Source organism: Suricata suricatta, chromosome 14 (genome assembly GCF_006229205.1).
Source record: "Suricata suricatta isolate VVHF042 chromosome 14, meerkat_22Aug2017_6uvM2_HiC, whole genome shotgun sequence".
Classification (NCBI taxonomy): Eukaryota; Metazoa; Chordata; class Mammalia; order Carnivora; family Herpestidae; genus Suricata; species Suricata suricatta.
In genome coordinates, this window is record NC_043713.1 from 26812878 (window position 1) to 26837663 (window position 24786).

General features: G+C 41.3%; 1 protein-coding gene across 4 annotated transcripts in view; it reads right to left on the reverse strand.

Moving 5' to 3' along the window:
* Window positions 1-22213, reverse strand: part of C14H18orf25 (chromosome 14 C18orf25 homolog) — a 77957-nt gene extending 55744 nt beyond the window's left edge. For all 4 annotated transcript variants that reach the window (XM_029921957.1, XM_029921956.1, XM_029921954.1 and 1 more), the window contains exon 1: window positions 21930-22213. The gene's annotated coding sequence lies outside the window, so the exon portion shown is untranslated. The remainder of the gene's footprint in view (window positions 1-21929) is intronic.
* Between the last annotated feature and the right edge of the window lie 2573 nt (window positions 22214-24786).

Sequence of the window (24786 nt, forward strand, 5' to 3'; positions counted from 1 at the left end):
AATGTAGTACAAGCCAAAGGGCAGATACACAGATAAATGGAACAGAATATAGAGAGCCCAGAACACATTTAACTAACCACTGACAAAAGAGCAAGGAAAGCAATTCAATGGATAAATAAGCCTACTGAACAAATGGTACTGGAACAACTGGACATTCACATGAAAAAAAAAATCACCTAGACACAGAGACCTTACACTTTTCACGAAAATTAACCCAAATGAACGAAAGACATAAATGTAAAACGCAAAACTATAAAAATTCTAGTGGAAAACAGGAGAATATTTAATTGAACTTAGGTCTGGCAAGGAATTTTTATTTCTTTTAAAGTTATTTTGTTTTTTGAGATAGGGTATGGGTACATAAGCAAGCAGGGGAGAGAGAATCCCAAGCAAGCTCTGCCCTATCAGCACAGAGCCCCCGATACAGGGCTCAATCTCACCAACTGTGAGATCATGACCTGCCAAAATCAAGAGTCACTTAACCAACTGAGCCACCCAGGTGCTCCTAGCAATGAATTTTTTTTAATTTTTTAATATTTTATTTTTATTTTTGAGAGAGAGAGAGAGAGAGAGAGAGAGAGCGAGCAAGCAAGCAGGGGAGAGGCAGAGAGAGAGGGAGATACAAAATCTGAAGCAGGCTCCAGGGTCTGAACTGTCAGCACAGAGCCTAACAAAGGGTTCAAACCCATGAACCAGGAGATCAAGACCTGAGCCAAAGTTGGACACTCAACCGAATGAGCCACCCATGCACCCTTTGGCAATGAATTTTTAAATGTAATGCCAAGAGCACAACCCAGGAAGAAAAAATACTTTATTAAAATCAAAATTTTCTGCTCTGCAAAGACACTGTCAATAGAATGAAACATTTACAAAGTATGTCCAAGTCTCATGTTTAATAAAATAAAAACAAAGGCACACATCTTTCCTGCTCTTTCACTTCAACTACCAAACTTTAGGATCCATCAACATGTCTAACTCCTTTTTTTTTTTTTTTGGTGTTTAATCATTTTTGAGAGAGACAGAAAGAGAGCGAGCACGTATGCATGCACAATTGGGAGAAGGGCAGAGGTGGGGCGGGGGGACAGGATTCAATGTGAGTGCTACACTGATAGCAGAAACAGAAGAGGGTCTGATATGGGGCTAGAACTCACAAACCATGAAATCATGACCTGAGCAGAAGTCAGGTGCTTGACTGAGCCACTCAGTGTGTTGGCACCTCTAATTCCTTATCTTTCACTGCTTAACCCAATATAATCTAATCTCTGTTCCCATTATTCTACCTAACATTTGCTAAGACTACCTTTATTTTATGTCATTAAATCCAAGAGACATTTCTATTTTTAGTCTTCATTCCTTACCGCTCAGCAGTATCTGACACTGTTAATCATTTCCTCCTTCTTGAAAATCCCTTTCCAGAGACTTCTATACCATCACACTATTCTGGTTTTTCCTCCTTCCCTTCCAGTTCAACCAACTTATATCTCCTTTGTTGGCTCATTCTCATCTCTCTAAATTTAGTTATTTTTTTAAGAATTGTTGGGGCTCCTGGGTGGCTCAGTCGATTAAGCATCTGACTTCGGCTCAGGTCATGATCTCACAGTTTGTGGGTTTGAGCCCCGCGTCCACCTCTGTGCTGACAGCTAGCTCAGAGCCTGGAACCTGTCTTTGGATTCTGTGTCTATCTTCCTTTCTCTCTGGCCCTTCCTTGTTCATGCTGCCTCGCTGTCTCTCTGTCTCTCTCTATCTCTGTCTCTCTCTCTCTCAAAAAAAATGAACATTAAAAAAAAAAGAATTATTTTCCCATTTAATCTGTCATGTTTCATCCCACTGATTTCTCAGCTCACATAAGATCATGTAAATACTACTTCACTAGGAATGGTAAGACCATTGAGAGAAACCAGGATACATTCAACCAAATATTCCATTATCTGTCAACTGGCTTGGTAAGGACTACATCCAATGTGAGGTGCCAGAATGTTGTTCTTCAACTTCAACAAAGAATGATCTTTGGCAGGGACTCTGGGAGCATCATGTCCAAGGTAGACACTTTAATAATCTATCTGAAGAGTTTCCACCAGGTCATCTTGATTGAAAACAGAAATATACCAGTTTAAAGTCTATGAATCAACAACCAGATGAGACACACAGGGAAAGTATGTGGACCTTTCATGCTCTCTCCAGGGAAACCACTCTCCCCAATTTCCTAGTGTTCACCAACCTGGAAGCTCCAAATTTGGTTCTACATGGCCCAGAGTCAGGCCCTCTTTTCTCTTATTGTACTTCTAGGTGGATGATCTGCACCCTTAGCGCCCAAATAAGCCAAAGGCTCTTCCAAAGATCTCCAAACTTGGTGATCAATTGCCTCCTTGACATTCTAGTTAAATTATCCTAAGGATACTCTAAATTTAATGTTAAAAAAAAGAAAATAACCTAACCTGCCTTTCCTCTAGCAAGCACTTAATGTGCAATTAATTCCATATTATTACCAAATCCAAAAGGATACCCCTAAATCCCACGTCCTGTCAGTTTGGCCACCCAAATATCCTTCAGGTATTTTCATTTCTCTACTGCCTGGACTGGTATAATAACCACAGTATTCTCCTCATACCCACTCCTGATTGTTACAGGTGCAGCCAGAATTATTTCTGTTTAAAAACTAAAATCTGATCTTGTTATATGTCTCATCAAACTTTTCAAAATACTAAAACCATTAAAAAAAACTAGGGTAGGAGATATTTAATTCAACTAATATGTATCAAATATCTATTATGTCAATCAACATGCTAAGTCTGGGTTTACAAAAATGAATAAATCACAGTACTCACACTGAGGTATAATCAGACACAAATGTATAGGTTGAAAACCTACTATTTAAATGTTTCAGAGCAGTTAAAGACAGGAAGCAGTTCACACAAATGAACTGGATGAATCTAACAAATAGGGCAAAATTAAGGAAGTACTACAGGAGACATATAAAGAACTCCAGATATTCACAAGATCAGAACCGGGAAAATTATCTATGAAGAGAATAATTTACTAGGTTTGTAATGGTAAAAATGATTTTAATAAACAAAAAACAAGAATAAAAAGGGATACCACAGATTCTTAAAACTCTATACCAAGAGAAACATGAGAAAAAAAAAACATAAGAAGCAAGAAAGGTCAGAGGCACTGGACTCAAATCCCAAGATGGGATTTCAAAGTTTCATTTGAGATAACTTGATTAGATTAAGATGAAGAGCTCTATTTTAACAAAAACAATAATCCTGCATAAACAAAACTGCTGTCAGTCACTTTTCATCAATGTTACTCTCCACATTCAGACAATATGGTAGCAGCACTAATACAATATAGTGGTAGTCATGAGATATAGTGATCCAACACCTCTGCAACAAAAAAACAAAGATTCCTAGGAACACCAGTCCTAATGCAAGAAAAGAAAGGTAATTTGAAGTGCTCTGTATCCACTGACAAATTACTGATGTACTCTCTAAGCCTCAATTTTCTTGTTTGTAAAACTTCAGTCCTTGGTAGGATAAAATGAGTGACACATGCAAAGCACCTAGTACATAATCACAAAGTCAAATTTCAAGAAACAGTATTTTTTTTTTTAAACCTTTCTCTCTTCTTCCTCTTCACTTCAAGTCCCTCACAGAACAAACACATCACTTCTCTACAATGTTATCTGAATCCATTCATGTATTCAGTACATATTTATTGAGTACCTGTGCCAGGCACTGGGAAATATACAGTGCCTCCCTAATGGTACTTAAAGTCTAAGAGAGAAATGAATTATCAGACAACTGAATAATCACACAAATATGAAATTTACTACTGTGTAATAAGTCAGAGAGAAGATATATTGGCACCATAAAAAGAGAAAAGAAAGAGGAATGTAACATAGCCAAAAGTAAATAGGAACCCACACCCACTCTTATAAATAGAGGAAGGAGACATAGATTTAAGCTGATCTATACTTCAAAAAGAGCACTGGCTGCACAGTGGAGACAGGATGGAAAAGGAGACAAGTAAATGTCAATAGAACATTCAAAGGCAAGGCAAAAAAATTACAGCAGCTCTAGACTGAGGCTACTGGCAACAGAGAGATGTGGATAGATGTGAGATCATGGAGCAAACATGCGGAATGAGAAAGGCACGTGTCAAGGGCAAGTCTTCTGTTTCTGGATTCTGCAACTAGACTGACAGTACAATCAATCAGTAAGGAACATGCAAGGACTTGTGTAGCGAATGGAGGAGAAAAGGACATCAAGAGTTTGATTTTAGGCTTAGGAATTCTAAAGTACCTTTGAGACACCCAAAGAAATGTTGGAGAAGCACTAAGATATTTCATAAGTTCAGCAGAGGTTGGGGAAGGATTTTCCTGCAAGAATATTAACGTCTTCTTGGCACTCCTAAAACCAAATAAAACAATGAATTGAAAAAATTCTAATCTTTGACAATCATACCATTTTCTCTATTTTTCTCTGTCTGCACCTCTTACTGTATGTAAAAGTAATGACATGAAGAAGAAAGGCAGCAGGGGTGCTTGGGTGGCTGAGTTGACTGGGCATCTGACTTTTCTTGATTATGACTAACGTCATGATTCTAGGGTCATGGGATTAAGCCTCACTTTGAGCTCTGCACTGAGCATGGAGCCTGCTTGAGATTTTCTCTTTCTCTCTCTCTCACCTCCTCCTTCTGCCCTTCTTTCCAATTTGTGCTTACTCGCTCTGAAAGAAAGAAAGAAAGAAAGAAAGAAAGAAAGAAAAAGAAAGAAAGGAAGGAAGAAAGAAAGACGGAAGGAAGGAAGGAAGGAAGGAAGGAAGGAAGGAAGGAAGGAAGGAAGGAAGGAAAGTAGAAGAACGAAATAATTTAGGTAGGAATCAGGAACTTGGGTTCTAATCTTAGCTCTGCCACTAACTGTAGAACCTAGGATTGAGTCTCTACCTTTGTTCTTCAGTTCCTAATCTGTAAAATTTTAAAAGAAATAGGAGGGGCGCCTGGGTGGCTCAGTCGGTTAAGCTTCTGACTTCAGCTCAGGTCAGATCTCACGTTCGTGGGTTCGAGCCCCGCGTCAGGGTCTGTGCTGACAGCTAACTTGGAGCCTGGAGCCTGCTTCTGGTTCTGTGTCCTTCTCTCTCTGCCCCTTCCCCTCTCATGCTCTGTCTCTCTCTGTGTCAAAAATAAATAAAACATTAAAAAATTTTAAAAAAAAATCTTAAAAAAAATAATAATAAAAAAGAAACAAGAATTAAAAAAAAAAAAAAAAGAAATAGGAAGTAGAAAAACAGATTTTTAAGGTTAAAAGAACAGACCCTTAGGGGCACCTGGGTGGCTCAGTAGGTTAAGCAATCGACTTCGGCTTAGGTCATGATCTCACAGTTTGTGGGTTAGAGCTCCGTGTCGGGCTCTGTGCTAACAGCTTTAGCCTGGGGCCTGCTTCAGATTCTGTGTCTCCCTCTCTCTCTGGCCCTTCCCCGCTCACACTCTGTCTCTGTCTCTTAAAATAAAATAAAGGCATTAAAAAAAAAAAAAAAGAACAGATGCATATATGAAAACAACATAATGCTTTAACAAGTCTAAAGCAAAGATTGCCCAAGCACACTACGTAGACACTTCTCATACATAGCATTTATGTAGGAAAGAGGAGCAGTTGTTTAGTAGTATTTTAGTACTAATCTTACATTCTTGTAAAAATAACTGCGAATTATCCAGCCTTTGGATGACTGCATAGAACTGTTTGATGCTCAAGGATACACTACATCTGTTCATATACATAAAAACAGTAATGTTATTAAAGTCAAGCTTCTTTAATCTCCAGAAAATCGCTAAGCCTTTAAATGCATTAACCGACCCCCATCAACTCTTTAAGGTAAACAGATTATTCTATTTTACAGATATAGGCAAAGTTAAGGAATCTGCACAAAGTCACAAAGTCAATACTGGACTCAGGAGTTTCTCAAAAGCAACTCCTGAGTCCAAGTTCTCCATCACTCATCACTCCACAATATATCCCACCTAGCACTATACCCTAAAATAATGAGTTGCCCAATAAATATTTGCTAGTAACAACCCTCAAGCCATCACTCTTAATTTATCATAAACAATTAGGTGCTAGTTTTGTTAAACCATAAAGCATAAAGGCTTTGGAATCAGAGAAACAAATCGACATTACACAGAGGAGTTAATACGGAGAATTTGTAGATTTTGAGGCACTTAGATAGAATACTTAACTGTGCCCCCTCCCCCCAAAAATGTGAGGATAAAGTAAAGGGAGAGCAAAGTGCCATGCAAAACCCAGACTTACAGTAAATGACTTTTGTTTTTATCTGGCGCAAATGTGACTTTGGACAAGTCATGTAACCTCGCTAAGCCACATTCCAGCTATAAAATGATACTACAGTACTAACCTAAGAATGTTATTTTGAGTATTAATGTCACTTACCTGTGAGAAAATGTTTTGTAAACTATTCAGTGCTAGATTAACAATGGAGAAACATTTAATCTGCATTTTATTGTTTTTAAAATACAACTGTTCTTGTCTTAGCCTAGCAGAAAAATTTCCTCTAACACTTGCCATTTTTTGAAAAGCTAATAATAAAACTCTTACCGGGGAAACAACAGGGGGGAAACATATTTGCTATAGATGACAGTAATAAAGTCAAGAAAAAGAATGCTTTCAATATTGTGGTTTTCAGTCAAAAATGCTACAGCATATACTGCAAAAATTGGAAGCAACCAAGACATCCTTCAACAGTTGACCAAGTAAACTGTGCTACATCCCGACAAGGGAATATTATTCAGTACTAAAAAGAAATGGCCTATTTAAAACTTAAATGCATGTGACTAAGTAAAAGAAACCAATCTGAAAAGGCTACATACTCTATAATTCAAACTATATGGCATTCTAGAAAAGGCATAACTACAGAGGCAGTAAAAAGACCAGTGGCTGCCAGAGGCTCAGAGGAAGGAAAGATGAACAGGTGGAGCACAGAGGATGTTAGGGCAGTGAAAACTACTCCGTGTGATACTACAGTGGTGGATACACATTATAAATTTGTCCAAATCCAGAAATGACAGAACACCAAGAGTTAGCTCTAATGTTAACTATGAACTCTGGGTGATGATGTGTCAATGGAGGTCCCTCAGTTTTTAGAAATGTACCACTCTGATAGGGGATATTGATAATGGACTATACGTGTACTTGATGTTGGACCAAGGGGTACATGGGAAATCTCTGTACCTTCTATTCAAGTTTGCTGTGAACCTTAAACTACTATAAAACAAAAAAAGTCTATTAAAATAAATAAATTGCCAAAAAAAAAAAATTCATGGTTGCCAAAGAAGAATGGCGAAGAAAAAGGAATATTAAGTGAAGCAAGGGAGATATTTAGGGGAGTGAAACTATTCTGCTAGATACCACAATGACAGACAGCATTAGGCATTTGTCAAAATCCACAGAACTGTTATTCCATATCATGGTATCTCTGTTTTTCAACACAAAAAGTGGGACCTAATGTAAACATGGACTTTAGCAACGTATCAATATTAGCTCATCGATTGTAACAAATGTGCCAAACTAACGCAAGATGTTATTCATAGGGAAACTGAAGACGGGGGATAGGGGTATAAAGGAATTCTGCACTTTCTGCTCAATTTTTCAGCAAATCTAAAACTGCTCTAAAACATAAAGTCTATTAATTTTTCTAAATGCTGAGGAAACTGTTAGCTTAGAGCTGCTGGAAAACCAACTTTGCCCTCGTGAAAGGAAAGCCTGGCTAAAAATGAACCCCACAAAGGAAAGCAGTAAGAAGCCTGTATACAACGAGAAAAACAGTGCCCAGATGATATCAAATGTGTTCCTAGCCCCAAATAGGCTAGAGACCAGTTGTACCTTAGACTTACCAAAGTTAAATGAACCTACTAGATCTCATTTTTGCTTTCTGAAAAATGCATGTGATGCTACAAAACACATGCAGTAGTCATCTGCATAAACATTTTTGCAGGAGATACGCAAACTGTACACAAAAAACAGATCTGCGTGCAGACTTCATTGAAAAGTCAACCCAAGAGCTATCTACATTACCTTGGCCTTGCTTCCTGGCATCCTAGTGCCTCCAAGCACTACTAGTGACTATAGCCAATTTCAGATACAGCATAAAATTCAACCATGAATTAGCCAAGACCTCAATGTTCCATAAAGTTTCAAGGGATATTTTAAAAAGCAAAAAATACATAGGCAATTTCAACTGGAAAACCTATTAAAAGAATGCTTCAGTCACCATTAATTTTAAAAAAGAAATTGATGGGATGTCTGGGCAGCTCAGTGGGTTAAGCATCCGCGTTCAGCTCAGGTCATGATCTTGCAGTTCGTCGGTTCGGGCCCTGCATCAGGCTCTGTGCTAACAGTTAGCTCAGAGCCTGGAGCATGTCTTCAGATTCTGTGGCTCAGCCTCTTTCTGACCTTCTCCTGCTAGCAAGAAATTGATGAGGGGTGCCTGGGTGGCTCACTCAGTTAAGCATCCAACTCTTGATTTAGGTTTAGGTCATGATCTCACAGTTTGTGGGATCAAGTCCCTCATTGGGCTCTGTACTGACAGCTCAGAGCCTGGTTGGGATTCTCCTCTTCCCTCTCCCTGCCCCTCTCCCATTTGTGCACATGCATCCTCTCTCTCTCAAAATAAATTTAAAAAAAAGAAAAAAACTGATCAATGTTTTATGCTTATTTGTAGATACTTTATAAGGCTACAATTTAAAAAGATACAAAGAATAAGTGGTCTGCCCACACGGACAACTTCCTAAACAATTCTAGGTTTCCAGAACATTTTAATTATTTTTATTAATTACTGCTCATAGTTAACCTGAAATGTATAATCCTCATTTCTAAGAAAAGAATATGTAGGTCAATGGCCAAGATAGATTTAGACAGATATATTTAGTAGAACAGTTTCTGAATTTCCAACCTGCTTCTTAACCTAAGATTAATTGTGCTACACAAGTAGTCTCCTTCAACCAAAACTGAAGTTCTGAACATCTGGATCTCTACAAAAGATAATTTAGGTTATATATTTTTAAAATAAGGCTTTCATATAGACTCCTCAAAATGAGTTTTCCTAATGTATTTGAGGTTTGATATTTAAAATTTGGGGTGTTCCCCACAAATACATCTCCTGAGTGAATCAAGGTAGATCTACCTGTACACTGAAGAAGGTAAACAAGACAGCTCCTTTCTTACACCTACATTTTCTTTTGTACACATTTCCTTACAATTAAAATAAAACTTTTAAGACCTACAAGGCATGTACTGCTTTGCCTCACTTCAGCATCATTAGGCTCCAGATTTTTCAACACGTTAATAAGATCTTTTCTGATTCATGGGATTCGGCATTTGCTGTTCCCACGGCCAGGAAAGCATTCTCCTTCTCTCTTTTGAAGGTTGGATCACTCCTGTATTTCAGATCTCAATTCAAACTCACCTTAAAAAAGGCCTTCCTTAAATATACTAAACACATCTCACCCATACCCGATTATTCTCCATTTTTTAGAAGGGATCTAAAATTACCTTGCTCATTTGTGTATTTTTAGTTTCTGTCTGCTTCATAGAATACAAGAGGGCACGAGAATTTGTCTCACTGTAGCATCTAGAAAAACACCCAACAACAACAAAAAAAATAGAAACACCCAACAAAGCAGACACTTAGTATCTGTCAAACAATATATACTTACATTCAGTGTTTATTAAGTAAAAGATATTTTGCTAGGGCCTGTAGATACAATTTTTTAAAAACAAGTTTTATTAAAATATTGAGGATGTTTTGCTTTTTCAAAAACTGACCATTTCAAAATCCCTTATTTTTAACAATTTCCCAACCATTTAAAAATTTTAAGGACAAAGGCATCTGGGTGGCTCAGTCAGTTACGTGTCTGAGTCTTGACTGGCTCAAGCCAATTCTTGCACTGACAATGCAGAGCCTGCTAGGGATTCATGGTCTCCCTCTCGGCCCCTCCTTCTACTCCCAAGCCCTCTCTCAAAAATAAACATTTAAAAATAAATAAATAGGGGCACCTGGGTGGCTCAATTGGTTAAGATGCCACCTTCAGCTCAGGTGATGATCTGGAGCCCCATGTCGGGCTTGGTGCTGACAGCTCGGAGCCTGGAGCTTGCTTCAGATTCTGTCTCCCTCTCTCTCTACCCCTCCCCCACAAGTGTTGTCTGTCTCTTTATTTTTGAGAGGCAGAGAGAGAGCGCGCAAGCAGGGGAGGGTCAGAGAGAGAGGGAGACACAGAATCCAAAGCAGGCTCCAGGCTCTGAGCTAGCTGTCAGCACAGAGCCTGACGCGGAGCTCGAACCCATGAACCGTGAAGACCATGACCTGAGCAGAAGTCAGAAGCTGGACGCTTAACTGACTGAGCCACCCAGGCGCCCCAATTAAAAAATTTCTTAAATGAATGAATGAACAAATAAATAAAAAGGTTAAGGACAAACTCTGCTACTAGTGTAGTTACCCTTTAGCACTGGCTTTATCCACAAATTCATCATTAGCTTAGCACATGCCTTTCAGATATGCATAATAATGATACAAGGCTTAAGAAACAAATTTTTTCAAAATTGCAGCTACAGGAAAAGCAAACGCATGCCATTTTTCCTTGCTTACATCTATGGCTCAACTAATACAAGCTATTAATGTTTACATAAACACTAAAACACTTCATAATCTGGTTTTGCCCACAATTATACAAAAATACATCTTCTGTGGGGCACCCAGCTGCCTCAGTCAGAGGAGCATGTGACTCTTAATCTTAGGGTCATGGGTTAAAGCCCCACGTTGGATGTAGAAATTACTACATACATATATGTATTTATATAGGGTGCACGGGTGACTCAGCTAAGCATCTGGCTTTTGGTTTCCGCTCAGGTCACAATCTCATAGTTTGTGGGTTTGAGCCCCACATCCGGCTTGGTGCTGGCAACTGCAAAGCCTGTTTGAGATTCTCGGTCTCCCTCTCTCTCTGTCCCTCCCCTGCTGGCACACGCGCGTGCTCTCTCTCTCTGTCTATTTGAGTGTTTTAAAAAATTAAAGAAATTTTAACCAAAAAACCTTATTTTATGTAAACCAAAGTATATCTACATTTTACACTTAAGAGGTAAACAGGCTACCCTTTGATAACTTTCCCTAAAAACAAATATCCATTGCTTTTATTCACTTTGTAGAAACCCCACAACCACCAATTCTTTAGTATCTTCTTATTTGAAAAAAAATAGATAATACTTTTCCATACTGCACTTAAAATTATGCCCAAGGCATACCAAACAAGTAATCAATAGAAGTAAAAACTCTGCCATATTAATAGGGAAGGAGTTTATTAAGCAAGGGAATTGTAGTCTTAAATAGCCTCACAGCAGGGGCGCCTGGCTGGCTCAGACAGTGGAGCATGCAACTCCTGATCTTGGGTTGTGAGTTCAAGCCCCATGTTGGGTGTACAAATTACTTAAAAAGAATAAAATCTTTTAAAAAAAAGAATAAATAGCCTCACAGCAATCTAAACAAATTGTTTTATTTTTTTCAAAAAGCTTCCTTCAAAATTCAAAAATTGTGGAGTTTCTTTACAGTTTAAATATTCAACTGTATGTTTATTATTGAAACTATGATTCAAAAATGATGCACTCTTCTAGCACTAAAAATCAAAGCAACTAGACTGCTTCTACACTGTTGTAAAAATTCTTACATGAATGGAACTTAAGTCATGAGAGTATCTATCACCAACAATGTAGCTTACCTTTGAAAGAAGTTTCTGCCTCCAAGACAGTTATGATATAAAGCAGATTACAGTTTGCATCTACTACTCATTTTTTTAAAGTAGGAATAGCTTTCCTAATAATTGGGACCAAGGTGTAAAAAAAAAAAAAAAAAGAAATCATGACAATCATTTTTAAGTCTTTAAAGCCATTTTTCTAAGCTCTTTGTTAAACTCCGACTATCCTATACCTAAAAACTTAAAAAAAAAAAAAAAAGGAAAAAAGGCCCAAGTTAAGCTGTTTTGAAGTTTTGGGATTTTTTAATGTTGATTTTTGAGAGAGAGAGAGAGTTAGAGCTGGGTAGGAGCTGAGAGAGAGATTCAGAATCTTAAGCAGGCTCCAGACTCTGAGCTGTCAGCACAGAGCCTGCTGTGGGGCTCGAACCCACAAACTGCAAGATCATGACTTGAGCCAAAGTCAGACACTTAACCAACTGAGCGACCCAGGCATCCCTTTAATTTTTTTTCTAACGTTTATTCATTTTTGAGAGACAGGGAGAAACGGAGTATGAATAGGGAAAGGGCTGAGAGAAAAGGAGACACAGAATGTGAAGCAGGCCCCAGGCTCTGTGCTGACAGCAGGGCTAGGAACTCCTGAACAGTGAGATCGTGACCTGAGCCGAAGTGGGACACCTAACCGACTGAGCCACCCAGGCGCCCCACTTAATAATAATTTTTGAAGGATTTCTTTTGATTATTTGTTGGATTTGGGGTTAGTTTTCCACCGAGAAGTTGTTGCAAGGATAAAATGGACAATGCAGTAACCAAAGATCAGGACTGATACAATTAACTCCTACAAAATAATATAGTTGGGGCGCCTGGGTGGCTCAGTCGGTTAAGCGTCTGACTTCGGCTCGGGGCATGATCTCACGGTTGGTGGGTTCCACCCTGCGTCAGGCTCTGTGCTGACAGCTAGCTCAGAGCCTGGAGCCTGTCTTCTGATTCTGTGTCTCTATGACTCTCCCCTGCTCATGCTGTCTGTCTCTCTCTCTCTCTCAAAAACAGATAAAACATTTTTAAAAAATTAAAACTCTAATACAGTTGAAATAGCTCTTTTCTCCACAGCAATCTATCCCTTCCTTCCCTTAGCTCTCAAAAGGAAGAGGTTGAAGAGGCTATAAACAAGGTACAGTATAAAAGGCTCAGAACTGGGAATGATGAAGGGCATTCAGAGCGAGGAATGATGAGTAATTAAGTAATGGAGCTCAGCAATGATTATCAAGAGCTGCTAATACCACAGAGAACCAAACATTATGTGCCTCCTGATGCAAGTACTCAACATTACCTATAAAACATGTTTGCTCCCCCTTAAAGAAAAATGAGAGAAAGAGAATATACATTACAGAAACTAAATCTGATCAAGCCTCTAAATCCAATACCAAATAAAAAGAAACCAAAGGGACAGAGGCACATGTTTAATACCACCATCAGAATAGAATTGACAAATTCAAACTGGGAAAATTTTCTTCAACAAATAATTTGCCACGGGAAAAAAACAAGAAGGGGAAACCTTTAAATTACAAAATATTACAGATCTTATTTGACTCATTCTGAATAAGTATAAAAATACAGGGGCGCCTGGGTGGCTCAGTCGGTTAAGCGTCCAGCTTCGGCTCAGGTCATGATCTCACGGTTCGTGGGTTTGAGCCCCGTATCGGGCTCTGTGCTGAGCGCTAGCTCAGAGCCTGGAGCCTGCTTCGGATTCTGTATCTCCCTCTCTCTCTGACTCTCCCCTGCTCACGCTGTCTCTCTCTGTGTCTCAAAAATAAATTAAAAAACATTTAAAAAAAGTATAAAAATACATTTATGAGACAACAGAGCAATCTGAACCCTAAATATCATATTATAGTAAGGAATTAATACTAATTATTTTCAGTGTGGTAATAGTTGTTTGGGTTTTTTTCTTAAGAGTGAAGTTGACTAAGAAACTGCAGTGCTAAAAAACTGGAGTACAGAAAAGGAATGCTGAAATGAAGGCAGCTGAATGGACTTGGCCTATCCAGACTGAAACATAAATTGAGAGATTGCAACCAAGGGAAGAGAGCAGCTTTTTGCTTGTTTGCCAGCCAACCTTTTCTCCACTGATATAAGCTCTATAAATAGGCCAAGAGTGATAATGGCTGCTCAAATCACCTCATGTTACAGATACTACCACTACTGACATGCATCTGGCCCAGCCCCAGGCTGTGAATATACCAGCATCAAGAGCCAAGGAAGTTATCAAGTGCAAAGAATGCACCATGGCTAATGAGAGACCCTCTACTCAAAGGCACTCAAACGCAACATCAGTGTGCAAATTAAGAATAAAGAACAGGTTCTAGATTTTCTCCAAGATTTCTGCTCTGGCCATTTCTATCTCCCTCAGAATACAGAACACATAAAGATGGGTCACCACATGGTGGGATCTGAGGTGCCCAAGATAAATGGCACCAAAACCGATCAAAGCAAATCATTCATTTAGTGGACTACAGTGGAGTAAAAATAATGGGAAACCCTTGAATAAAGTACTGATGTAAGAATAAATTATGCTTCTATGTTAGGTTAAAATTAAGGTAGCCAGGGTTGCCTGGGCGGCTCAGTTGGTTAAGCATCCGACTCTTGGTCTTGGCTTGGGTCATGATCTCACGGTGGTGGGTTCAAGCCCCTCATCCACCTCTGTTCGAACAGTGCAGAGCCTGCTTAAAATCCTGACCCCCTCTCTGTCGGCCTCTCCCCCGCTTGCTCTCTATCTCTAAAAAATAAATAAAAATAAACTTTAAAAAAGGTTTTTAACTAAAGCAGACAGGATACTGCTTAAAATCTTAACCACATGAGGTTTTTGTTCTTAACACAGAAAGGAAAACAGTTCTGTTTTCCCACAGTTTTAGTCCACACCCAACTTCCCTAACCCCAACAATACCTTTCTCTAATTATAAGGCATCTAGCAAAATGCTGACTCAGAACATCATAAAAGTTATTTTTTTAAACCGGACAACTCAGTAAAAAATAACTTCTAAACACTTTGGTCAGTATCTTTTTTCCCTAATGTTTGCCATGCTAATGAAAACTTAAATTACTTTAAAAAAAAATTTCTAGCTTATTTATTTTGAGAGAGAGTACAAGCGGGAGGAGGGACAGAGATGGAGAGAGAGAGAGAATACCAAGCAGGCTCTGCACTGATAGCACGGAGCCCAATGTGGGGCTCAAAACTAATGAACCATGAGATGATGACCTGAGCCAAAACCAACTGTTGGATGCTTAACCGACTGAGCCACCCAGGTGCCCTGAAAACTTAAATTTCTAAATTACTTAAGCACAATCCTAGTTTATCCACATTCTTGGGAATGACTGCTATAAGTTTTAAGAGATTTAATTTTGTTGCTCTTTGAACAAATGACCAGAACTTATTAATAAGTGGACTTGTAAATGAAGTGGCAGTACAAAAAAGAACACTCAAGTCCACATTTTCTTTTACACTTAGAGACCCATTTAAGAAAAATGGCATTTCAAAAATAAAAGAGGGACACCTAGGTGGTTCAGTGTGCTGACCATCCGACTCTTGGTTTTGACTCAAGTCATGATCTCATAAGCAGTGAATTGGAGCCCTGCACTGGCTGGCAGTGCAGAGCCGGCTCAGGATACTCTCTCCTCTCTCTGCCCCTCCCCCACTTGCGCACACGTGCTCTCTCAGATAAGTAAACTTTAAAAAAATAAATTAGCTGAGTCCTAATGTGGCCACCCATTGCCACCTGCCTCCCTCTACCCCCTCCCTGCCCAAATTTGCTAAAGAATAACATTTCAAATTAAAATAAATAAATCCATTACTTATAATAATCATAAAATTATTTTGTTTGACAGTACTATTTTCTCCTATAACCTCCTATTCTTCACATTACAAAAAAATTTTTTAATATTTGTTTATTTTTGAGAGAAAGAGAGCAAGGGATGGACAGAGAGAGAGGGAAACACAGAATCTGAATCAGGCTTCAGGCTCTGAGCTGTCAGCACAAACAAAACCCAACATGGGGCTTGAACCAGGAGATCATGACCTGAGCCAAAGTAGGACGCTCAACCGACTGAGCCACCCAGGTGCCCCAGAACTTTACTGTTTTTTTTTTAATGTTTTTATTCAATTTTTGAGAGAAAGCAGGGGTGAGGCAAAGAGAGAGGGAGACAGAGGATCCAAAGCAGGCTCTATGCTGACAACAGAGAGCCCGATGCAGGGCCCACGAACCTTGAAATCATGACCTGAACCAAAGTCAGATGCTTATTAACCAACTGAGCCACCAGACGCACAACTTTTCTTCACATTTTAGAGCAGGAAAAAAACTCAAAAGTCATCTGGGTCACTGGATTTGAGGCCGAAATGGTTTCTTCCATCTTTCTGCCCAGCCCTACTTGGCACAATACTCAGTAAATGGGATTTTAATCAGCTATAAACACCCCCACATACACGTAAGTCAGTTCTATGATTGGTTTCTACTTTTAATTAATCTTCACTTAATTAAAAAATACTCATCTAGGTAGTTTTAAAATTGAATAAAGTGAAATTAACAAGTTAGGGTTTATACCACCTAACGTTTTGCTACTAAGCGATAGAGCTGATCAGGTCCTTGTTTCGAATAAAGACATGAAAGAGAACAGAAACAAAACTTTCAATGAACGCTATAAAGCCACAAAACCTAAAAAAGACAATCATCAAAAGTGAGTCATACTAGTTATTTTACGGTATTTTTAAACTATAAACCATGTTTACTATTATCATCTGCTGCTAATGTTATGAGAAATATGTATAATATATACAACACACATCTCCTCCCTTAGTTCAGTAATATAGAAGGAATATGCATCTTAGTTTCACCCTGCTCCTTCCTTTCACAAGGACCTGGAGGCTGAGTGTGAAAACTGACTGAACATCAATCCCACTTGTGCTGAGAAGCTGCCCACACAGAAGCAGTAAACAGTATATTTCCCCTAAGTTCAATCATAACCCCTGAAAGAGTAAGGAATATAGGTACAATTAAAGAGAAATGCTAAGGGGCGCCTGGGTGGCTCAGTCGGGTAAGCCTCCGACTTTGGCTCAGGTCATGATCTCACATTCGTGGGTTCGAGCCCCGTGTCGGGCTCTGTGCTGACAGCTCAGAGCCTGGAGCTGGCTTCCTATTCTGTGTCTCCCTCTCTCTCTTTCTCTCTCTGCCCCTCCCCTGCTCATGCTCTGTTTCTGTCTCAAAAATAAATAAAACTTAAAAAAAAAATTTTTTTTAAATAAAAATAAACATTAAAAAAAAGAGAAATGCTAAATGGTTTTAGAAAAGTTTTAAAACAACAATCAAATTTAAATTTAGGACTGGAATTTAAAAACTAAAGAAGAAACTATCAAATTACTTCAGCCTGACAAATAAAAATCAACCCAAAATTTTTAAAAAAGTAGCATTTCTACTCACTGAATGTAAAGATGAAGAAAATCTTTTAAAAGGAATACCTATCAAATCCTTCATATTCTACCTGAATCTTTTTTCCCTAAAAGAAGAAAATAACTCATTAGCAGACTAAGGTATCTTCACAACCTATCCCTCTGTAAATTCAAGGCACTGGTCATACTTAACCAGCCAAGATTATTGATCCTCATGACTTTTACGTAAGCTGTTAGCTAACCTACAATGCCCACCTGGAAACCCATCTCAAACTCTGGTTTAAATAAATTTTTTAATGTTTGTTTATTTTTGAAGGGGGTGGGAGGGGCAGAAAGAGACAGAGACATAGAATCCAAAGCAGGCTCCAGGCTCTGAGCTGTCAGCCCAGGGCCGGATGCAGGGCTCAAACCCATGAGCTGTGTGAGCCAAAAACCTGAGCCAAAGTCAGATGCTTAACCGACTGAGCCACCCAGGCACCCCACAAATGCCGGTTTAAATGTTTAAGTTCCTTTAGCATCAGGACCTGGTCAGTCCTATTCACCAAGTATAGCTCTAGCAACTAGAGCACTACCAGCACACAGTAAGCAATCAGTAAGTAAGTGTCCTGAGAATAAAGGGGTTCTACCTGAACGGTTTGTCCTGTTTCCTCAACAGCTCTTCTTCATTTCTACAGTCAGCTTTTTACTCATTTATTACTGCATCTACTTCATTTTTACTACAGCCATCCAAGAAAATTTATTTGACCCGAGATTCTTAAAACAATATAGAATACTGAAAAATCAGTATGATTCAAAAGAAAACACATTAATAGCACATTTTTAGGAATGCCTGGCTGGCTCAATCGGTACAGCATATGACTTCTGTTCTCAGGGTCAGGAACTCAAGCCCCACGTTTAGTGTAGTGTTTACTTAAAAAAAATTTTTTTTTAAAGTAACGTTTTTTAAATGTTTACTTACTTATTTTTGAGAGAGAGACAAAAAGAGAGGCAGAGTGTACAAGCAGGGGAAGGACAGAAAGAGAGGGCAAGACAAAGAATCTGAAGCAGGCTCTAGGCTCCAAGCTGTCAGCACAGAGTGACGCAAAGACAAACCCACGAAACGTGACATCATCATCTTAGTCAAAGTGGGATGCTCAACTGACTGAGCCACCGAGGCACCCCAAAAGGAGCATATTTAACAGGTCTTCTCAAGTACTGTCAATTGCAAGCATGAATATACATGTTTTTCCATATCCCTAGTTACATACAGGAAAATTAGAAAAGTCTAAGATGGTCTGTCAAAATTATAAATGTAGGGTTTGGGTCTCTAGTACATACCAGTTCCAAACTTTAAAAAGAAAAGAAAACAAAACAAAATTTAAAAATTCTAATTGCCCATACATCAAATTTACTCAAGCACATGTCAGAACAAAACCGTAAAACTGAAGATCCCAGCAAAACAATTCTTTGATTAATGAGATTACTGTAAGTTACATAAAAGTTACTGGCCATATAGTAAAGAGCCTTAAAGTACCAATGTCACTTATAAAATAAAATCTTTGAAGGACATACAGTGAACACTCAGTTCCAACAGAACTGTATTAAATTAGAATCTAAAGCTGAATTTGCCCTTAATACACAGATCTTGGATTAATCATGAAGAGTATAAAACAAAGAGCATTATGGCACTTGTTCATAAATGCATTTAAGAGTAATATAAACTAAATTAGTGAGTAATTTAACAACTACATTGTGAACGTAATATGAAGCTAGCAATAGGGAAATCCAGGCCACTCATTTTTCACAAAAAAAGTCAGAAAAAAATGTTTTCATTAAGAAATTACTTAGCTGATGCTTTAGGTATAATTACCTTGCAGTTTCTCTCTGCTTTTCATATTGTATACACCCATATTGAAGTTTACATCTACATGTTAACATTATGAAATACATGGTTTGAAGTTGTAAGAGTACAGTGATACTAGGGGCGCCTGGGTGGTTCAGTCAATTGAACATCCGACTTCAACTCAGGTCATGATCTCACCGCTTTGAGTTCAAGCCCCGGGGCTGGTTCTGTGCTAAGAGCTGAGCGCCTGTAGACTGCTTCAGATCCAGTCTCCCTTTCTCTTTCCATCCCTTCCCTGCTCACACTGTGTCCCTCTCTCTCTCTCAAAAATAAACATTTTTTTTTTTAAAGTACAGTGATACTGAAAAGCATTCTGATTTTAAAATGGCTAAAGGGGTGCCTAGGTGGCTCAGTAGTTTAAGTATCAGACTTCACCTCAGGTCATAATCTCATGGTCCACGAGTTCAAGCCCATCTTCAGGCTCTATGCTGATAGCTCAGAGCCTGGGGCATGCTTCAGACAGTCTCCCTCTCTGGGCCTCTCCCCTCACTTGTGCTTGAATGTACATACTCTGTCCTTCTCTCGAAAATAAATAATACATAAAAAAAAATTTTTTTAACGTTTATTTTTGAGAGACAGAGAGAGACTGAGCATGAGTAGGGGAGGGGTAGAGGGAGAGGGAGACACAGAATCCAAAGCAGGCTCTAGGCTCTGAGCCGTCAGCAGAGCCTGACGCGGGGCTTGAACCCACGAACTGTGAGATCATGCCCTAACTGAAGTCAGATGCTTAACCGACTGAGCCACCCAGGCACACCAATAAAAACATTTTTAAAAATTACCCAAAAAATGACTAAAAATATTATTTCCTGGGGCGCCGGGGTGGCTCACTTAAGCATCTGACTTCGGCTCAGGTCATGATCTCGCAGTTTGTGGGTTTGAGCCCCGCGTCGGGCTCTGTGCTGACAGTTCAGAGCCTGGAGCCTGCTTTGGATTCTGTGTCTCCCTCTCTCTCTCTACCCCTCCCCTGCTCGTGCTCTTTCTCTCTCTCTCAAAAATAAATACACATTTAAAAAATATTTTTAATATTTCTCAATAAGGCTGCATGAAACTTCACTGAGATCCTTTTTAAAGTAGCATAGGTCACTGCAGTAAATTCCATTTTAGTTTCCCAAACTAATTCCGATTAAAAATTTAACTCAGTTTTATATTTACTGAGCACCTATTGTGCATAAAGCACTAAATTAGGCATCATATTGGCCAGATTAGACAACCAAAATATTACACTTCCTACTAATTAGACAACCAAAATATTACACTTACTACTAGCAAACGGTTAGCGTTATGACTCCTCAGGACATCAGGTAATAACTATGAATTGTAGGCCTCTAAAAATGCTTGTTAAACCAAAAGGCAATGCTCTTACTGGAGAGAAATCCAGATTGCCTACATCAGCAAAACTACATTAGAAAGTTAATAGCCTCCATCCTTAAAATATCCCAAGAGAAGAAAGGGAGTGATTCAAACTGTTAGCATGTGCCCAACAGCACTACAAAATAATGGGCTAGACAAAACTGCCAGATGTATTTGTAATTAAGAGGTCCAACCTTGACAAAGCATCACCAGTGGGATTTTCATCCTACTAGGTGGAAGGATTCAGAAAGCAAAAGCTCAGTCAAGAAGTGAAAAGCACATCTAAGCATAAACTGCTCAGGCGGTTCAAGCTGGAAGAACGAGTACAGACAGACGTTCCTTCCTTCAACCAGAGAGGCTCTATTCTGAGACAGCAGAGAGGACGATTTAAATGAGAAAATAAGGGGCACCTGGTTGGCTCAGTCCGTTAAGCGTGGACTTCCTGATTTTGACTCAGATCATGATCTCGAGCCCCACCCCACCCCCCCGTGCCCCCCATGAGGCTCTGCACTGACAGCTGGAAGCCTACTTGGGATTCTCTCCTCTCTCTCAGAATAATAAAATTAAATTAAAGTGAAAGTAAATTAGTGGGAGAATGAATGACCTGCTGTTCTCGTGGGGGCTACTGCCCCAATAATAAACTGAGGTCGGGGCTATTAAATAAACTACAAAGTAGGAAGCGCTAATGGGGAGAAGTGAAAACTCTGGCTCCCTGGGAAGAGCCAGAGAAGGCAATGGTCTTTAACTTGGGATCCGTCAGTTTAACATCTGCGCTGATTTTCCAAATAAAGTTGACAAACTCTCCAGAAGAAGTCAATTCTGGAGGCTGACACATCCCTCCCATCGACTGGAGGCGTCGGCCGACCCAAGGTAGTGGAAGCGCCGAGAGGCAGGCGGCGCCAGCCAAACGAAACGAAGCTTTCGCTCTCCCCTCCTAGGCCGCGGCAGCGGCGGCGCAGGGGCGGCTGCCTGGGCTCCGGGGAGCAGAGGCAGGTGTCGGCGCCAGATCCCGGCTCGCGGAGCTGGCAGAGTTGCCAGAGCTGCCGCCGCCGCTTCCCCGGCGGGCCGGGGAGCAGCAAAGTTGCGTGAAGACAACTCCAGGCCGAAAAGCCGCTCGCCCGCGCAGCCCCACGGGCTGCGGCATCTCCAGCCTCCTCTTAGCCCCCGGGGACAGGGACCCCGCGGCCCGGGGAACAGGAGAGGGAGCTCCGCCCGCCACCTCGGCGGAGCCGGGAGAACCCGAGGGTCACTGGCGGGCGGGCGAACAAGACGCAGGCGACTCGGCTCCTCTCGGGAGCCCCCACCGGGGCCGCGCCTCCCGCCAAGTCCGGGCGCGAACACTCGGCGCCCGCCGGCCAGGCCCGTCAAGACCCGGGCGCCCCGGCGCCGCAGATCGCACGCCCGCGGCCCGAACCCCTTCAACTCAACCCGACCCCTCCCCGGGACGCAGCCCGGTCCCATTGCTCGATCCGCAGCCGGGCCGCGGCCCTGCGCACCTTCCCGCCTCACCTGCGCTCCGCGGCAGCTCTGCACCTCCTCGCCCGCTCCGCGCGCCCCGTCGGGGCACGCACCGACCCCCCGGCCGGGACTCCCCCGGCCGCGGTGACTCGGAACGCGACGGCCACCGCCGCTTTCTTCTCCTCAGCACAAGCCCCGGTAGTGAGCAGAGGGTCACAGTCAAAGCCCCGCCGGGGCTAAAGCGAATCTCGCCACCTCCACAGCCTCCACACCAAGTCCCTTCACTCGTCCGCGCCGCCCGGAGAAAATGTCACCAGAGGCCGTTCCGCTCGGCGCCTCACTTCCGCCCGGAACCACAGAGGCCGCGCCAGTCAGCTAGAGCGGCCGCTGCGGCGGCGGCCTCCAGGGACTGGCGCGGGAAGCCAAGGGGAAACCAGACAGCGCCATCTAGCGGATGGGAAAACGCGCTCCTCCGGGGCGGGCACCAGCTTCCCCGGCTTCTTTCTCGCGCTCCATCCATCAGGCAGCTCCCTTCCAGAAATGCCCTTCCCAGAGGGTCGGAAATCAGCCAGCGCAGACCAAGGATAAGGTCCTAACAGAAGGACAGCTCTCCCTTTTCTGTGCCCTTCTCACTACTCACCCCTTCTGAAGCCTTCCTGCGGGAAGCTCCTAGTGTCTAAATCCTTGAGTGACCTTTTTCGTTCCTCCTCTCGTGGCAGCAAAGTTCCCTGACCCCACAAACTGATTTTCTCTAAGTGGCTATAGCAGCTTGAGAATAAAGAGGGGGGAATGAGAAGGAAAGCCGGTAGGAACAAATAAAAAGGGCTAGCCAGATGTCCAAGCCCAGATACTACCTGGCATGTTTTTGGCTTCTGTAATCTTGCTTGCCTCTTACATTAGCGAGCAGCCAGGAACTAGAAGCTTGACTGTACTAGTCCGGTTGGCAAGCACATATGTATAAAGGATCAATAAAATGGAGCTGGGTGCTCAGCCTTTGGAGGTGACTCAGCTGGGCCAGCACCGCTGCGAAATAAACAGTCTTTTCTGATTCCCAGAGTGCATGTCGTTTGTCTCTTCCCGAGCGCCTGGTATTTGCCATAACATTTTCTCCACACTTTTTTCGCAGCTGGCGACAGCTCTGCTCATGGACATTTGGCTGTACTCTTCTCTTGCAGTAGCATCAACACCCGGTTTGAGTTTCTGGTGAGGAACTTTAGAGGCCTGGCATATAGAACCGCCACCTGCTGGTGAAACAGGATCAGCCAAGGAGACCCCGCTCTGTGCTACCCGTTGTGGACGCCCCAAATTCCACCTCTGCAGTCACTGCTCTCATTTGCACTTCAGCGTCAGAAGGGTGACGCGCCCACTCATTCTAGGAGTTTTCGAGGCCTTTTTTGAGGTCTATGGTAGAAAGAAACGTGTTATATGCGGAACCTGGAGGAAAAGTGAAGTGGGCAATGGCCAGTACAGGGCGATCTAGCCAAGGACCAGCACTCCCAAAGGCAGTGTTCTGAAAAATAAATGAATAAATAATAGCTTGAGGAGAAAATATAAAGGGTCTTTACTTTTTCAGGAGCCATACTGGAACCTGGGGGGACCACTACCCAAGAGGAGATTACGAAAATCACACCACGTTTCCCTTAACATCAGTGTCCCTATCAGATCAGGCACTTCAGCTGCCCCAGTTAACTCATTTACGTTGACTCCCCACAGCAAGGGAATTTTCCATCCATGACTAAATGAATAAATTGATAAAATCATTTTATATTAATAGCTAACTTTTTGTAATGCCCACTATGTGCCAGGCACTGTGCCATACAGAGTGTGTGTGTGTGTGTGTGTGTGTGTGCGCGCGCGTGCGTCCTGAGTTTAAATGGATTCAGTCATTTAATCCTCACAACAACCCTATGAGTTTGGTACTATTACCAGCTCCAGGTGACAAAAAGGGAAAGTGAGGCACAGAAGTGGCAAGGTCACATATTGGTACTGGACCCCAATACAAACAATCCAACTCCAGAGCTTGTTTTCTCAACAACTACCAACTGCCTCTTTGAGACTCACCGAAAACATGCTGTGTGCCAGATACACATCTTGTCTATGTATGATATTTCACTTAACTCATTCATTTGTTTATTCATTGATTTCCCTGCTACCTTAATCCCCAAAGAATTTGAGAGGTTGTGGGGTAGTGATAAGAGGCCAAGTTCTTTCAGAAGAAAAAGAGAAAATTTAACTACTAAGACCACAGCTGTCAGTTCTGAAGTGAAAGCTTAAAGTGGACTAATACATTCTAGTTTTTCCTTGACTATCTTTTTTTTTTAATGTTTATTTATTTATGTGGGGAAGGGGCATAGAGAGAAAGAATCCCAAGCAGGCTTCACATTGTCAGCACAGAGCCCCATGCAGGGCTCAATCTCGTAAACCATGAGATCATGACCTGAGCTGAAATCAAGAGTAGGAGGCTTAACTGACTGAACCACCCAGGAGCCCCCATAGTTTTTCCTTGACAATGTTATCTCATCAGTGCTGTAGAGATTCTGAATTGTCTCCCAGAATCTCATGTGCATGTCATGGTCAGCTCTGCAGGCTCCCGAAATCTCACCTCCATTAAACCAGCTCAATCCAGCCAACATCCACATCACTAGCTACCTACCCTCTCCATCCCATGGTCTCTATAGAAGTTTATCAAGACCCCTCTGTTCACAGACACTGTCTTACAAACATGTCCATCCCCCGGACTACCTGCAATGCTATTACTGAATTATAGCAACGGTTCTCTCAACTTCTGTCATAAGCCTTGGAGGCCAAGGCCAGGCTTATCTGAATCACTCTGCACCATCATTGTTGCACCTGATGCATCACCTGTACCGGGGCTGGCCTGTAGCAGGTTCCTGTTAGAAATGGTGGC